At 57.5% G+C, this 14,149-nt stretch overlaps 2 long non-coding RNA genes across 5 annotated transcripts; both read left to right on the plus strand.

The window, feature by feature from the left end:
• Positions 1–2,297: 2,297 nt before the first annotated feature.
• On the plus strand, positions 2,298–4,544 carry LOC143173739 (uncharacterized). The gene is made up of 2 exons (XR_012997756.1): positions 2,298–2,395; positions 4,331–4,544. It is a non-coding gene; the product is annotated as an uncharacterized LOC143173739 (long non-coding RNA).
• A 2,271-nt stretch (positions 4,545–6,815) lies between these two features.
• On the plus strand, positions 6,816–11,947 carry LOC143173736 (uncharacterized). Of its 4 annotated transcripts, none has more exons than XR_012997749.1 (4): positions 6,816–6,869; positions 7,363–7,714; positions 7,805–7,914; positions 11,397–11,947. It is a non-coding gene; the product is annotated as an uncharacterized LOC143173736 (long non-coding RNA). The 4 variants fall into 4 exon arrangements; XR_012997750.1 differs by lacking the exon at positions 11,397–11,947 and adding an exon at positions 9,692–9,712; XR_012997751.1 differs by lacking the exon at positions 11,397–11,947 and adding an exon at positions 8,104–8,213.
• Positions 11,948–14,149: the final 2,202 nt, after the last annotated feature.

The following is a 14,149-nucleotide window of genomic DNA, read 5'->3' on the forward strand; positions in this document are numbered from 1 at the left end:
CCACAGCACCTTGTAGCTCTTCATCTCCCTTTCCATCTCTCTTGTTCCATCAGGGCTTGCCATCTTTCTTTGGTACGTAGCGCTCATTTATCTTTCTCTCTGTCATCGAGGGTGTCTCTGTTTGGTTCCTCAGTCGGTCATCTGTAGTTTGCCTAGATGCCCCCCCGAGACTCCAAGGCCCTCGCTGTATCTCCAAGCCTTCTTTTCTTACCCTGACCCCCCCGATTCCTCTGCTCTCTATAACAACGTCATCTGAGTCCTTTCTTATACTCCACAGCACTCTTGTAGGTCCCTTTAGACTTTTTTTGTGTGTGCTTCAGAGCACTGTCTTACTCTTTGCCATTTAGGATGCCTTCGTTCACCCCCCAGCCCCGTGACGACATCTGTACTTTGTTGAAATCCCTGCAGAGTTCCTCACTGTTACCTGTGAGGCTTCTTTGGTCTCTCAGGCCCCCTCAGGACTTCTCCGCTCCCTGTTGCCGAGCTCTCGTGAGACATCCCCTACGCCCCAGAGACCCGCTCTAGCTCGGGAGGGCACTTTGCACCCCTCTTTTCCCCTCAGACCCCTTCCTGAGTCCGCATCTGTTACCCCGGTCGGTCTGTCTGTTCTCTCACCCGTTTGGTGCACCTCTGTTCGGTCCCCTGAGGACATCTGTGCTTTCTTCTATTCCCTTTTGAGCTCATTGCATCCCCGAGACTTCTTTAGTCTCTCCGCCCCCTTCGGGACCTCTCTAATCCCTGTGACGATGCCTCTTGTTCTGTCACAACCTTTTCCGAACCCACCTTGGTGCTCCGCAGCAGTCTGTTTTCTGTCTTATAGTCTGTTTCTGTTTGGTATCTGGTACCCAGAGATGTCTGTTGTCGGCTCGGATGGTCTCTTGAGTTTTTCAGCAGAGGCGATAGCCTCCATCTCTTCTTCTCAACGCAGCTCCTGGGGTGGTTTTTTGTTGCGTTTTGCAATTCACTTTTGTTCTAGCTGCTTAGGTGTTAATTATGCTGCTTCATACAGCTTCTGATACACTTCTTGTATTTCCATGGGCTTTTTGTGTTTTCTGTCCTTTGGGACTCATCCAGTTCTGTTAAGGGAGTCAGTCGGAGAGGCCGTCGAGGCGACTCTGAATCGTCGGTCATTTACAGTAAATAATTTACTTTGCAGCCAGAGATATTTTTGAGAAGGGATTCTTACGGGATCTGGTTCTGCTTTGTCATTCAGTCCTATCCAGAAAGTAGTTCCGGTAGCAGTTAGGTAGCACGTGCGGTCTTGCTAGAAATGAAGTATAACCCCACAGCATTTTGGTTTTTTTGTTTAAATACGAACCTAACGTATGTAATTTTTGATAATGATATTGTTATTGCATTTAACGAGCTACTTTCCCACATAGCTTAGTATGACATCTATCTTACTGTATCTGCGCCCCAGAAAAATTAAGCTAAATTCCCTACCTGGTCACGTTGCTGATGCAATAGATGTCATTTCTAGTAAGGGTTGCCGCCTTTGTTCAGCGCTTTGTAGGCTGTAAACTTAAGATAGATGAGAAAACTCCCTTCCGCTCCTCCGGCCGCCTTTATGTCGTTGGGTGGTTTGTCCCCCCCCCCTTTCCCAGGGGATTGTGGAAAGGGTGGTGGGTGGGTCCCAGCATATATGAGCCACAGCCTCTGGTCAGGGGCCTCATTCTGCTCCTGGGTTTCCATGGGGTCAGCGATCTGCTATTCCTTCAGTCGGTTGCAGCGTTTGAGTGGGTTAAGGTATTTGGGACCTTTTGTCTTTACAGCTTCGTTTATTGGGTAATCTCAGTTGCTGTATGGTACTCTGTCCTGTCTTTTTGAGCTTTCTGGGCTTTTCATATTTTCTGTTTCCTGGTTACAAGTCTTCTTGGTAGGGTTTCTGTAGTTCATTCTTGCAGATAGAGTCTAGTCTTCTTTTTGGTTTCCAGGTCCCTGTAGTGCTCTCTGCTTTTTGCTAGATACCTTCACCAGTGTTTTGCCACAATGAGAGCACCAGAGAGAGGAGCTGAGCGCTGGAGCATCCAGGGACATAGCATCAGACTTCCTTTCACCTTTGCAGGGCTGATCCTGAGGATGTCAAGTACATGGCTCGGTTCTGTATGTATATGTTATGTGGGTGTACTAATCCCTTTTGGAGGGTGTTAGATGGTAAGGATTTGGCTCCGTGTGTTTGGGGAGAAGAGGGGCGGTGGCTCCGTGTGTTTGGGGAGAAGAGGGGCGGTATATTTTGGGGACGCGCGTGGCTGCTCCACCGTGTCGGGGGGGACGCGAGTGTTCCTGTTCTGGTGCGGGGGAAGAGTTGCTGCTCTGTTTTTGGCTTGAGTTGCTGCTGTGTTGGGGGGAGGAGAGCTGGTGTTGTTTTCTTTTGGGGAGAAGGGAGCTCGTCCTGGTATATTTTGGGGACGCGAGTGGCTGCTGCCCCGTGTCGGGGGGGGGGGGGGTCGCGAGTGGCTGCTGCCCCGTGTCGGGGGGGGGGGGGTCGCGAGTGGCTGCTGCCCCGTGTCGGGGGGGGGGGGTCGCGAGTGGCTGCTGCCCCGTGTCGGGGGGGGGGGTCGCGAGTGGCTGCTGCCCCGTGTCCGGGGGGGGTCGCGAGTGGCTGCTGCCCCGTGTCGGGGGGGTCGCGAGTGGCTGCTGCCCCGTGTCGGGGGGGGGACGTGCGTGGGTGCTGCCCCGTGTTTGGGGGGGACGTGCGTGGCTGCTGCCCGGTGTTGGGGGGGGGACGCGACTGGCTGCTGCACCGTGTCAGGGGGGTCGCGAGTGGCTGCTGCCCCGTGTCGGGGGGGGGGGGGTCGCGAGTGGCTGCTGCCCCGTGTCGGGGGGGGGGGGGTCGCGAGTGGCTGCTGCCCCGTGTCGGGGGGGGGGGTCGCGAGTGGCTGCTGCCCCGTGTCGGGGGGGGGGGTCGCGAGTGGCTGCTGCCCCGTGTCCGGGGGGGGTCGCGAGTGGCTGCTGCCCCGTGTCGGGGGGGTCGCGAGTGGCTGCTGCCCCGTGTCGGGGGGGGGGACGCGAGTGGCTGCTGCCCCGTGTCGGGGGGGGGGGCGCGAGTGGCTGCTGCCCCGTGTCGGGGGGGGGACGTGCGTGGGTGCTGCCCCGTGTTTGGGGGGGACGTGCGTGGCTGCTGCCCGGTGTTGGGGGGGGGACGCGACTGGCTGCTGCACCGTGTCAGGGGGGACGCGACTGGCTGCTGCACCGTGTCGGGGGGACGCGACTGGCTGCTGCACCGTGTCGGGGGGGGGGGGGGCGCGAGTGGCTGCTGCACCGTGTTCGGGGGGGGCACGAGTGGCTGCTGCACCGTGTCAGGGGGGACGTGAGTGGCTGCTGCGCCGTGTCGGGGGGGTCGCGAGTGGCTGCTGCCCCGTGTCGGGGGGGGGGACGTGCGTGGCTGCTGCCCGGTGTTGGGGGGGGGACGCGACTGGCTGCTGCACCGTGTCAGGGGGGACGCGACTGGCTGCTGCCCCGTGTTGGGGGGGGGGGCGCGAGTGGCTGCTGCACCGTGTCGGGGGGGGGGGGGGCGCGAGTGGCTGCTGCCCCGTGTTGGGGGGGTCGCAACTGGCTGCTGCCCCCGTTTTTTCTGTTCTCAGTCATGATCGTGCTCTGTCTGGTCCCCTGTCCATATTTATCAATTCCTCCCTCTCTGCCCTGTGGCCCGTCTCTTTTCCCCATTTTATTTCTGCCTTTCTCTCTGTCTGGCTCCCTGTCCCTGGTTTTTTAATTCCTCCCTCTCTGCCCTGTCACCCGTGTGATCTTTTGCTTTTCTCCGTCTCTCTCTGGCCAGCTCTCTGTCCCTATTCGTTAATTCCTCCCTCTCCGCCCTGTAGCCTGTTGCTTTTGTCCTTTCTCCATCTCACTGTCTCTGGCTCTGACCCTATTTTAGAATTTCCCCCCTCTTCTTTCTGTACACATTGCTCTTCCTTTTGCTCTCCAGCTCTCTTTTTTCCGGCTCCTTGTCCCTGTTTCTTAATTCTTCCCTCTCTGCCCTGTAGCGTGTAGCTATGTGGTTTGTTTTGTGTTGTTCCCCTTGCCCCTTCCCTTCCCTCCATCCTTTGCTGTCCTGGCTCCCTGCCCCTATGCTTGTTTCCTCCCTCTCTGTCATGCTGCCCATCCCTGTTTTTTTCTGCATCTCCATCCTGCTCCCCACCCTTCTTTATCGGTCTCTGTCCTGCTCCTTCTCCCTCTTTCTGCTGACTCCCTTCCTCTCTCCCTGTTGCTTCTTTCTCCATCTCTGTCAGGCTCCTTGTCCCTATCTTTCTTTGGCTGTCCTGTTCCCTGCCTCACGCTTTCTCACTACACCCCCGCTGTCCAACAGGCTGCCGCTTTTCTTTTCTAGTGGCCTCCGCCTCTGCCCAGCGTTCCATCGCTCCAGGAGCTGACCGACCGACTGTCTGTTCCCCGCCGGACTGACGAGCACGGCTCCAGGAATGACTGCTGAGGTGTCCCAGGGGCAGGGGGAGCATTGGAGGCTCCAAGCCCCGGAGCAGACTTGCTCCCGGGACTTGTTACGTGCATGACTGAATAAACACTCGCCGCCTCCTTTGCCCTCACGGCTGCGTTTGCATTTCCTTTGCACCGGGCGAGGGGCTGTGATGGAGCCCAGGGGCGGGGGTGACGCACGGTGGGGGCTGGGTGATGGCTGCCTGTTCCTGCCGGGCTCCAGCTCTGGGCTTGGGCCAGGGGAGCCCCAGGTGCGGGCAGTGAGGCTGATGGCGACGGCCCCTCCCTGTAAAGGGGCTGTGTTGCCAGAGTAGCTGCAGGCTGTGGGGCTGGTGGTGGGGCTGCTGTGCCCCGGGTGGCCGTGGAGGGGCCGGTGTGAGCCAAGGGAGGAGCGGAGCGGTCGCTGAGCGAGGGGGGCGGCGAGGCCGGCAGGAGGGTCGCGCCGCCTCGGAGCCGGGCGGCAGCGGCCGTCCGGAGCCCCGCTGGGGAACGCGGGGCTGCGCTGGGGGCTGGGCGGGGCTTCCGGGTGCGTCGGCGGGGGGAGAACGGTGTCCCCGCAGGGTGAGGGAGCGGGGACGGCTGCCTCCCGCGGCATGCCGGGAGCTGTAGTCCTGGGGCACGGACTTCCGGTCGGCCATGTTTGTTCCCCGGAGCATGCCGGGAGGTGTAGTCTTCCGTCACTCGGGGACCGGGCGGCCGTGCTGTGTCTGCCGGTGCTTGCCGGGAGGTGTAGTTTTCGCGGACGCGGCTGCCGGGCAGTCGCATGGCTCTCGGGCGCGTGCGGCGCGGCGTAGCCCTTGCTACCGCCGCGGCTCCCGCGGTGGGGCACGAGGTGTAGTTTTGTTGCTGGTTTCGTGTGGTTTTCTGCGGCCTTCCCGCTGCGCCCGGTCCCCGACAAGCCGTGCGGCCGCGCCTCGCGAGCGCATGCCCCTGCCCTTGCTGCTGCCGCCCAGCGACCAAAATGTGGTACTTCAGCTCCAGCGCCGCGAATGCGCTGTCGCGAGGCCGCCCCGCTCGCAATGCCGCCCGGCGACCGAAACGCAGCACTGCAGCAGGGGCGCCGCTCACGCGGAGTTGAGTGCTACACCGCGTTCGCTCCTGCTGCCCGGCGATCCAAAGCCGGTACTGCAGAACGAGCGCCGCGACGCCCGGCTCGCTGCTGCCGCCGGGCGACAATAATGCGGTACTGCAGGTGGGGAACCGTGCATGCCCGATGGCGCGCGACCCCCCCCCGTGCTCGCTGCTGCCCCCTGATGAGCAACTTGCGGCACTGCAGGTGCGGCGCTGTATATGCGGGGTGGCGCATGCCCTCGTGCTCGCTGCTGCCGCCGGGCGGCCAAAATGCGGTACTGCAGGTGGAACGGCGCGCATGCGCGGTGGGGGTGTCACGCCGCGCTCGCTACTGCCTCCCAGCGACCAAGAATCGGTACTGCAGCTCAGGTGCCGCACATGCGCGGTGGCTCGTTCCCGTGCTCGCTCCTGCCTCCCGGTGACAGGAACGTGGTACTGCAGGTGGAACGGCGCGCATGCGCGGTGGGGGTGCCACGCCGCGCTCGCTACTGCCTCCCAGCGACCACAGGTCGGTACTGCAGCTCGGGTGCCGCGCATGCGCAATGGCTCGTTCCCCCGTGCTCGCTGCTGCCTCCCGGTGACAGGAACGTGGTACTGCAGGTGGAACGCCGCGCATGCTGCCGCCACCTGGTGACCAAAAGTCGGTACTGCAGAACGGGCGCCGCGCATGTGCGCTTGAGCACGCTGCCGCGCTGGCTGCTGCCGCCGGGCAACCGAAGCGCGGTAGTGCAGCCCGGGTGCTACGCATGCGCAGTGGCGCGCGGTGGGTGGGTCGCTAAACTGCGCTCTCGCTGCTGCCGCCCAGAGACCAAGATGCGGGACTGCAGCACGGGTGCCGCACATGGGCGGTGGTGCGCGCCCCCGCTGCGTTCGCTGTTGCCGCCCGACAACCAAGGAGCGGTACTGCGGGTAGGCGCTGCGCATGGGCGGCGGCGCCACCGCGCTCCACGTTGCCGTCCGCCGGTAACGGCGATGCGACGCTGCGGTGCTCGCGAGGCGATGCCGCCGCGCTCGTTGCTGCCTCCCGGTAAGGAAACGCCGCTGCCGCCCCACGTGCGCAGCGTCGGCGGCCGCTCGGCGCGCAAAGCGCGGGACCGCGGCGCCGGTGCCGGCCCCGGGCACGCGCCGCCCGGCGGGTTCTCCCTGCTGCTGCCGCCTGGTGGCCGCAGCCCGGTACTGCAGCGCCGCCACTGCCCAGGTACGCAGCAGCGCCGCCGCCGCCTTCCCTGCTGCCCCTGGTGGCCGAAATGCGGTACTGCAGCCCGGCGATCGCACGCCGGCTCTGATCCCTCCGGCGCGCCGTCGGCGTCCTGCGCATGCGCACTGCCCGGCAGCAGCATGGCGGCGCGCTGGCAACCGGTGAGGTGAGTGAGCCCCTTCGGCGCGTGTCTCTTGCCCGATGGCTGCCCGAGGGTGGCGGGACGGGAAGCTTCAAACCGCCTGCTGCGGCAGGCTCCCGATCCACTGCAGGCGAGCCGGGTCAGGTCAGCCCCAGGGACTTACCCGAGAGCTGACAGAAGGGAAGAGGGGAAGGAGGTGGACACCCTCCCAGGCGCAGGGCACCTGCCCAACTCACCAGAGCTCCCTCTGAGCCTCCCCCGGCCCCGCTCGCTCTGTGTAGCTGCCCCCAGCTCCAGCACTTCCCCTGAAGCCTGTCCCATAGCCCCAGGCCGCCCCCAAGCCCTGTAGTGAAGGCCGCAAGCTGGCCCTCGAATGTGCGTGATTCTCCCTTAACGCGGGTGCTGTTACCAGCGCGAGGAAAGAGCGGCATCTCCAGAAGCCCCTGCGGAAGCAGGGGGTCTGGCCAGGGGCCATCTACGGTAATAACGGGTGCTGCTTCTTCTTTCCCTCTCCCAGAGGCCGTGCTGAGGACGCAGTTTTCCATTCCTCCCTTGGGGATGCCGTTGACTGCACCTGCCTCAGGCTTGCGTGGGTTGTCTGCCCGGCCTCGCTTTCCTCGCGGCGTGGGGGCGAAAAGGGACAGGCGGAGCGCTTACTGGCTGTGGACAGGAGCTGCCGCAGCTGAAGCTGGAGAGGCCAGAGAAAGGTTAAGAAGAAGAAACTGAAGGACATCCAGGTGGCAGCTGCCTCCCGCTGCAGGCAAGAGACAGCCTGCCTCTCCGGGTGAGGAAGGATCCTTCTTTGTAGTCCGCAGCAGGTCAGGCTGCCCACATGCACCGCAGGGTCTGTATGCGTCACCAGCAGCATGGTACGGCCGCGTAGTGCGTGAGTGAGCGAGGCTACATGTCTAGGAAGCCTCATCTTGTGAGAGCTGTAAGACACCCATGTATTCTCTTAGGTGGAGGACAGCCAAGCGACCAGAGTTACGGAAGAGGAAGGGAGGAGGGAAGGAGAAAGAAGCGTCCGAACTGGCAAATTCTCCTGGCAGCGCCGAGAGCGAGCGCTGCGGTGAGTCCTGGGCCCTCCCTGCCCCTCCCCTGGCCCCCCCTCTTTCCCACGCTGCTGTGATTTTTATTTCTTTATTTCTTTGTTTCTTTGTTTATTTCTCTTTCTCTCTCTCTTCCTCTGTCCTATTCGCTGTCCATCACTATTTTTTTTCCTCCTCCATCACTTTGTCCTGCTCCCTGTCCTTGTCAGTCTTTCTCTTTGTTCTGCCTCTAGCCTGTCTTTGTTTTCTCCACCTCTGTCCTTTTCCCCGTACCTTTTTCTCTCTGCTCCTCAGTCCTTTTCCCTTGTCTTCTTTTTCTCTTTCTCCCATCCCTCTCTTTTTGTCTGTGACCTTCTGTGCTGTTCCCTTTCCTTTCTTCCTCCAGTTATCTGTTGTCTTACCTGTCCCTCTTTCTCTGCCTCGAATGTTTCTTTCTCCATCTCTGCCCCGCTCCCTGTCCCTTTTCTTTTATTCTGTCCTCCGTTCTCCCCCTAACATTTTTGTCTGTATATCTCCATACCACTGCCTGTCTCGCTATATCCCCCTGCCCAGCTCGCTGCCCCGTTATTCCCCTCTGTCCTGCTCCCTGGCCCTTTTTCTCATCCTGCAGTCCGTCACTGTTTTTTCTTTCTCCGTCTCTTTATCCTGATCTGTCTCCCTCTTCTTTTCCCTCAGTCCCTCTGGCTTGTTCCCTATCTTTTTCTCTCCCTCCCTCCTTCCTTATTCCTCTCATTCAATTTCTCTCCCAATCCATCTGTTCTGCTCCCTGTTCATTATTTTCTCTCTCTTTCCCTCTGTCCTGCTCCCTGATCCTGTTTTTCTTCCGCCATGTCACTGCAGGGCTCCTCATCTCTTTTTTTATTGATTTCTCCATCTCACTGTCCTTTTCCCTGTACCTTTCTTTCTCTGCTCCTCAGTCCTTCTCCCTCATTTTATTTTTCTCTTTCTGTTCCTCTGTCCTGCTCCCCTTTGCTGTATTTTTGTTCTCTGTATTTGCTGCTCCAGTAACGACAGCCGAGTTGTCCCAGGGCAAGGGTGAGTGTACAGGCACTGAGCTCTGGAGCAGACTCACTCCTAGGAATTATACACATTAATGAATAAAACACTTGCTGTCTCCTTTGCACTCATGGCTGCGTTTGTAGTCCTTTGTACTTGGTGAGGGGCTGTCAGAGAGTCCAGTGGAGCAGGTTACATATTGGGTGTAAGGGGCCATGGCTGCAGCTGGAGGAGCCCCAGGTGGGGCCAGTGAGGCTGATGGTGATGGCCCCTCTGTGTAAAAGGGCTGCAGCCCCAGGAGGTGGTCCTGCTGGGCCATGCCTGTCTGAGAATGCTGACGAGCTGCAAGGATGTTTCCAGCTGAGAGGTTCATGGTCAGTTGGAGTCAGGCCCCATCAGGGCACCTCCCAGGGATTTTCTGAGAGCTGGTGGAGAGGAAGGAGGAAGAGGGGCAGGAGATGGCTGCCCACCCCAACCCCGGGTACCTGGAGGCCTTCCCACCCCCTGGAAAGGCGCTGGGTGCCTCCCCAACTCAACAAAGCTCCTCCAGCCCTACTCACCCCGTGCAGCTGCCCCCAGCTCCAGCACCTCCCCTGAAGCCTGTCCTATAGCCACAGACTGCCCCCAAACCCTGTCCTCACAGCAGCACGCTGGCCCTTGAATATGCTTTATTCTCCATAAATGCAGGTGCCATTAGCATCAGTTTGGGGAAAGAGCGGCGTCTCCAGCAGCTCCTGCAGAAGGAGGGGTTCCTACAGTCATCACTCTGCTAACAGTTGCTTGGTTTTTTTCCTCTCCCAGAGGTAGTACTGAGGACTCAGTTGTCAGTTCCTTTCTGGGGATGCTGTTGACTGCAGCCGGCTCAGGTTTGTGTGTGTTGCTTTTGGCCTCATTCTCCTAGTGGCATGGGCGAAAAGGGACAGGCGGAGCACTTACTGGCTGTGGACAGGAACTGCTGTGGCTGAAGCTGGAGAGGCCAGAAAAAGGTAAAGCATAAAATAAAAAGGATCCAGCTGGCAGCTGCCTCCTCCTGCAGATAGGAGACAGCCTGCCTCTCTCCAGGTGAGGAAGGATCCCTTTTAGCATAGTCCTCAGCAGATCCGATCACCAATGTGCACGGCAGGGTCTGTATGCGTAACCAAAAGCACAGTACGGCCATGTAGTGTGTGCACATGTGAGGCTGCATATCTGGGAAGCCTCATATTGTAAGACAGCAATCTATTCTCTTAGGTGGATGACAGTCAAGTGACTGGAGCTACAGAGGAGGAAGAGAGGGGGAGGGAGAGGAAGACATGACCAAACTGTCAAATTCTCCCTGCAGCTCCAAGAGTAGGAGCTGTGGAGAATCCTGGACCCTTGGAGCCGTGTCGTCCCCCTTCTGCATCCCGGTGACTCTCTGCCCCCTCTTCTCTTTCACTGCTGTAATTTTTTTGTTTCCCTGCACCTCTCCCTCTCTCATTCTGCAAGTCCCCCTCTTTCTCTGTTGTTCTACCTCTCAGTTTGCTTTTTCTCTCTGCACTTCTGTCCTGTTCCCTGTCCCTCTTTTTTTTTTTTTTGGTCATTCTCTGTCCTGCAGCCCATCACTATTTTTGTCTTTCTCCATCTATCTGTCTGTCTTCCTATCCCAATTTTTTTTAATTCCTCCCTGCCTGCCCTTTAGCCCTTCACAATTCCCCCCCCCCCCAGCCTCTGGCTCCATGTCCCTATTTTTAAATCCCTCTTTCTCTGCCCTGTATTCTAGATATATGTTGTCTTTCTTAGATTCTCCATTCCAGGTGCCGGTCCCTATGTTTTAATTTCTTCCCTCTCTGTCCCATAGCCCATTTTTGTCTTTATTGTTCTCTCCCTGTCCCTATTCTTTAATTCCTCTGTTTCTCCCCTTCAGCTCATGGAGGTTTTTTGGTATTTCTCAGTTTATCTCTGTCCACCTCACTGTTCCCTTCTTTAATTCCTCCCTCTCTGCCTTGTGGCCTATCACTATTCTTTGTTTTTCTCCATCTCTCTGTCTGGTTCCCTGTCCCTTCCTCCTCTCTGGCCTATAGCTCGTTGCTATTTTTTTCCCCTCTTCCTGTCTCCCCGTGGCTCCCTTTCCCTATTTTTCAATCCCCCCTCTCTGCCCTGTAGCCGGTCGCTGTTGTATTGGGTTTACGTGGCAAGGTTTTGTTAGCTGGGGTGGGGGGGCAGGGGCTGCAGGGGTGGGTTCTGTGAGAAGACACCAGGAGTTACCCCCATGTCAGGCACAGCTGGCTCCAGCTCCAAGATGGATCTGCTGCTGGTCAAAGCTGAGCCCATCAGTAACGCTGGTAGTGCATCTGTGATGGGACATTTAAGAAAGGCTAAAAAGTGCTGTGCAGAAGCTGTGATAGAGAAAATGTGAGTGTGAAACAGCCCTGTAGACACCAAGGTCAGTGAAGAAGGAGGGCGAGGAGGTGCTCCAGGCACCAGAGCAGAGATTCCCCTGCAGCCCGTGGTGAAGACCATGGTGACGCAGGTTGTCCTCCTGCAGCCCATGGAGGTCCACGGTGGAGCAGACATGCACCTGCAGCCTGTGGAGGACCCCATGCCAGAGCAGGTGGATGCGCCTGAAGGAAGCTGTGACCCCCGTGGAGAGCCTGCACTGGAGCAGGCTCCTGTCAGCAGCTGTGGTCCCATGGAGAGGAGCCCACACTGGAGCAGAAAAAGAGCTTGAGGAGGAAGGAGTGGCAGAGACAATGTGTGACTGCAACCCCCGCTCCCTGTCCCCCTGCGCTGCTTGGGGGTAGGATGTAGAGAAGTCAGGAGTGAAGATGAGCCCAGGGTAAAAGAGGGGGGAGGGGGGAAGGTGTGTTTTAGATTTGTTGTTTTTTCTCATTATCCTACTTTGATTTTTGAATGACAGTAAATTAAATTAATTTCCCCAAGTCGAGTCTGTTTTGCCTGTGACAGGAATTGGTGAGTGATCTCTTTGTCCTTATCTCGACCCACAAGCTTTTTTGTTGTATTTTCTCCCCCTGTCTTGTTGAGGAGGGGCAGTGACAGAGCGGCTCGGTGAGCACCTGGCAGCCAGCCAAGGTCAACCCACCACAGTTTCCTTCCATCAGGCTCCCTGTCTCTAATTTTTAATTCTTGCCTATATTTCTTGTACCCTGTTTCTTTTGAAACTTCCTTTCTACCACTCCATGCCTATCTTTTTAATTCTCACATATGTTTCTTGGACCCAGTCACTTGTTACATTTTCTTGCTACCTTTCCCTCTCTCTGTCTCCCTGACCTAATTTTAATTTCTTGCCGGTGTTTCTTGTACCCCGTCACTTTTCAAATTTTCTTCTTACGCTTCCCTCTGTGCAGCTCCATGTACCTATCTTTTAATTCTTGTGGAAGATACTTGTATCCTGTCGCTTGCAAAATTTTCTGTCTCCCTCTATCCGTCTCCCTGTCTGTAATTAATTCTTCCCTCTCTGTTCTGTACCCTGTCACTTTTTAGACTTACTTTCTACATCTCCCTCTTTCTATCTCCCTGTTCCTATTTGCTAGTTCTTGCCTACGTTTCTTGTACCCTGTTGCTTTTTGAAATTTTCTTTCTATGTCTACCTCTATCTGGCTCCCTGTTTCTATTTTTTATTTCTTGCCTATGTTTCTTTTCCCCTACCACTTTAGAATTTTTCCCCATCCCTTGTCTTGTCTCTATCTTGTTGTCTTGCTGGTCCCTTCCGCCTCTTTCTCCTGCTCCCTGTCTCTCTTATTTATTCCTCTGTCTCTTTCTCCCTGTGTTTTTCCCGCAATCTCTCTGCTCTCCCCTCTCTACACCGTTGTCCTGCTCCCTGTCCCTTTCTTGTTCACACAGTCCTGCTTTCTGGCTCCCTGTCCCACACCTCTTATCTATGTCGCTCTGTCCTTCCTCCTGTTTTTCTCTTCCCTTGTCTCCCTCTGTCCTGCTGCATTTGGGCACTGAGCCTTGTAGCCAACTTACTGCCAGGATTTATTATGCGCATTAACGAATAAACTTTTCCTGCTTCCCCTGGATGTGTTTGCAGCCCCTGGGTGCAGAGCTTGTGCCTGTGGACTGGTACAGGGGAGGGGGTGATGGCCCCCTGTTCCCAATGGGCTCTAGCTGTGGGCTGGGGCAGCCCAGGTGAGACCCATGAGGTAAGGATGGGGCTGGGCCAAGGGTTTAAAAAGGCTGCAGGTGGGGATGGGCCAGGGCAGCCCCAGGTGCCGCCCATGAGGCTGAGGATGGGGCTGGCCCTGCTGTGTCAAGGGGTCTGTCTGCTGAGGGGGCTGTCTGGGCATGCCTGCTTGCAGGAGTTGGTTGAGGAGTGAAACCAAGGGGCTTCCACAGGCAGCTGCCTCCAGCAGGGAACGGTTGGTCCCTACAGCGAGGAAGGATCCCTCCCAGCCGTTCCCGACAGAGCACACTTCCGGGACATGGCGCTGGGAGCTCAGTGCCTCTGTTGGCTGCAAGTGTAAGCCACCTTGCATCCGGAAAGCCTCGTGGGAGAGGAGCGTCGAGGCACCCGCCTCCTCCTCCTGGGTGGGTGAGGGTCGGGCAGCCGGCACTGCAGAGGAGGCAGAGGCAGAGAGAGAAGCCTCAGGGTGGTATTGGTCTCCTGCTGGTGCCAGGAACTGTGGTGAGTCGTGAGTCCCCTCGCTTGTGTCCCGGCCCATCTCTGCCACGCTTCTCCAGACTTCTGCCTGCCTCCTTGCCTGTCCCTGCCTCCGTCTCCCTTTCGGGCTGTCCGGTTCCCCAAAGCTTTTTGCTCTTCTGCCAGCACTGCCCTGTACACCGTTACCTTCCTCGTTTCCTTCCTCTGCCTCTCTGATTCACGAATTTGTCCAAGTAGTATATTCTTTATTTGCAGCGTGCTGGATGCACGGGGGATCTCTCCACCTATCATGCATGGCCACAACAAAAGTTACATCTCATTTATACAATTGAGTAATGAATATTCTAATAATGCCTATACATATTCATTATCTAACCACGCCTATCCTCGCTCCTCATGCTAATTAGCTGCTAATTAGTTGCGTCTGCGCAGATCTTCCAAATAATTCTGGGCCGGGGTCCTTGCGGTGAAGGCTGGTAGTCTTCCTCATCCCCTTTCACCTAGTTGGCGCCAGGTTTCGCTGATCTTTGAATATATTGCTGACAGCTTGAAGGTCCTTTATGCTTATCAGACCGTCTCATTATCCACCTTACAACAAACTGTTTTTATAGTTCCTGTGTCTTCTATCTTCAGAAGGTCAGGGTTCTTTATCTTTAGAGGGTCAGGACTAATTGGTA

The sequence above is a fragment of the Aptenodytes patagonicus genome, unplaced genomic scaffold (genome assembly GCF_965638725.1).
Source record: "Aptenodytes patagonicus unplaced genomic scaffold, bAptPat1.pri.cur scaffold_195, whole genome shotgun sequence".
NCBI lineage: Eukaryota > Metazoa > Chordata > Aves > Sphenisciformes > Spheniscidae > Aptenodytes > Aptenodytes patagonicus.